At 39.9% G+C, this 2,745-nt stretch overlaps 1 long non-coding RNA gene across 1 annotated transcript; it reads left to right on the top strand.

The window, feature by feature from the left end:
- Window positions 1-861: 861 nt before the first annotated feature.
- LOC116191960 lies at window positions 862-1,727 on the top strand. The gene is made up of 3 exons (XR_004153987.1): window positions 862-945; window positions 1,048-1,148; window positions 1,270-1,727. It is a non-coding gene; the product is annotated as an uncharacterized LOC116191960 (long non-coding RNA).
- The last annotated feature ends 1,018 nt before the right edge of the window (window positions 1,728-2,745 follow it).

The following is a 2,745-nucleotide window of genomic DNA, read 5'->3' as shown; positions in this document are numbered from 1 at the left end:
AATTCCATTTATCAACCAGGATCTCGATTTAGAAAACCAATCCTTCATTTTTTTTTCCTTCTTGAATGGGCAATAAAGTTGTTAATTTCTCCTCACGAGAGAGAAAAATGTTCTCTTGTTCATAAAAATTATGGAAAGAAAACAAAAAAAAAAGAAAAACTAAAGAGAAATTAGTAGTCCGTTTGATTTCGCAATCGGATTTTAAGATTTTAACTCTAATTGTAACCATTGTTATCAAAACCTGACCGGCCCAGCCGGTTCGACCGGTCGGACCGGAAACCGGACCTACGACCGGTCCGATTCTCTTAAAAACCGAAAATGCACAAAAAAATCGGTGAACCCAAAAAACCGGCCGAGTTTTTAATAAACCCATCGAACCCATTCGAACCGACCGGTTGGATGGGTTCTGGATTTTTAAAGGAAACCCGACCCGAATCTCTTGACCCGAATCGGAAATCAACCTAATTGGATTTGGAAACCCTAGTTCAGCGGCTTCGGCATTCAAAAGGGGTGCTCTGAGGTGAGTTTCATCTTCCAATCTCCCTGCAATCCGTATCTCTTCAGCTTCTTCATCGTTTCACTGAGCTCTCTTGATCGTCTTTTCCTCGATCGCTGCCGTGATTTTGCTAATTGATGAGCTCTGATGCGATTGATTATGCCATCGCGTGTGGTGTTCATGCCATCTACTCATCCGAGCTTAATCGACCTTGCGTAGGTCTCTTCAGCTCTGCTTCACCTTATTAGACTGCTTCGATCAGCGATGAGATTGTATCCGTGGACTGAGGATTTCTTCGTTGTTTTGAACGCTTTGCTTGATCAGTCCTTGATATAGTTTTCTCATTTACGCACGTCCAGATCACAGAGACAGGATGGTGAAGGCTGTTTCTATTCTTGGCAGTAGCAAGGGCGTCAGCGGAACTGTCTTCTTCACACAGGAAGGAAATGGTACTAATTTGGACATTGTTTTGAGAAATCATCTGCCCTGTTTTTGTTTCGGCTAAGATTGATCCATTATGAGTTTGTCTTGATTCTCAATTGCCTTGCAAGACCTACCACGGTGACTGGAAGTGTTTCTGGGCTCAAGCCGAGGCTTCACGGTTTCCATGTCCATGCTCTTGGTGACACGACGAACGGTTGCATGTCAAATGGTAATGTTTCCAAGCACAGACTGATATTTTTTGCACGAGTTAATTTTGAATCGGTGCAACCTCTTTTGCTTTACCTGCATTTGAAGCTTGTTGTGCTCTTCCTGTTCTTCTTCTTCATCAGCTCATCTTCTCCGCCTCCTCTGATTCTTCTTCTTCTCCTTCGAAACCCCCTCGACTCGAGCAGAAATTGCAGAGTGCATCTTCGAGATTCTTTCGGTTGTTCTTCATCGGTTCGTCGCTCCTCTCCCTCTTCTCCTTTGCTTGTGGTTGCGGTGACAAATTGAGGCATTGGACTGGATTTCCCAATTCCCTAAACATTGATAAAAAGGTTGAACTGATCTTGAGTGATGTCAATACCCAGTATGATATATCTGATGTTCTTGACAGTGATGAGAGATTGGGATTTCATGTGTGATGTGCGGTAGCTGTAGAAGCAGTAGTTGAGGTGTCTTGTGGAGTAATTTGGTGTTTTGATTCTGACAAGTTCTACTTCTCTTCCTGATGGTAGTCTATCTTGGAAAATTGGATGGAAAAAAAAAATCTTCGTTTTGTTGCTTTTCAAATTATGTAATGAATGGGCAGCTGCCCAATTGAACACTTGTATTGGACTGAAAGCTTTTACTATCTTAATCATCTTTGCTGGAAATTAGAGGCTGTTTGATCGTGGTAATGGTGGATGGAACCTGCACGATGTTATTGATTATTGTCATGTGCGGTCATTGCTTTTGCTTTCTGACTATAAAGCCTAAATTCTCTTCTTTTCCAGTAATCATCTTTACAGGCGCATTGCAATGTGAATTTGTCTAAACCAAAAATTCCTAATTTCCAGTAATCAATTCTTTTCTACGAGTCATTTACAATCAGATGCAAATAATTTTTTCTTATATTTTTTGGACACATATTAATTATTATCTAATATATATTACCATTTTTATTTTATTTTTTGTATTTTATATTATTTTCTTAAAATAATATATATTTATTTATTTTAAAAATAAATAAGCGGTCCGACCCATCGAACCCCCAGTTGAACCCATGAACCCATGACCCCATGCCTCGGCTGGTTCGATGTCCGGTCCGGTTCTGATAACATTGACTGTAACTCTATTCATTACATAATAAAAATCAACTCTTCAAAGTCAAAAATATGGACCCCATACATAAATCTACATACAACTCCATTATACTCGATTCAATTTTTAATATTAAATTCTCTCAATTATTCATTATTTTTTTACACATTTTCTCATAATTCAACAATACAATTATTACAATCCAATTAAAATCAAAACTCAATTCTACTCAACTTTAAAACCAAACACACTATAAGAAAACACTCAACACAACACAACGATAGTAGGGCCCCACACACTAACCCCTAACCCTCGATTCTGGCCACCGACTGCCTCTTGCCGCATCCCAATTTCGATGCTTACCCGCATGCGCAGCAGTGGACCTGGGCCCCACTTGCGGGTTTGGTGAAGGCAAAGCCAACTGCGCTAAATTCAATTTTACTTTACAACCCTCGAAAGATCTAGTCATTAATCTAATCGCACGCTAACTGATCCGATCCATTAGCTACGGACAATTCATCACC

This window comes from Punica granatum, unplaced genomic scaffold (genome assembly GCF_007655135.1).
Source record: "Punica granatum isolate Tunisia-2019 unplaced genomic scaffold, ASM765513v2 Contig00637, whole genome shotgun sequence".
NCBI lineage: Eukaryota > Viridiplantae > Streptophyta > Magnoliopsida > Myrtales > Lythraceae > Punica > Punica granatum.
This window is presented reverse-complemented; position numbering and strand designations above follow the sequence as displayed.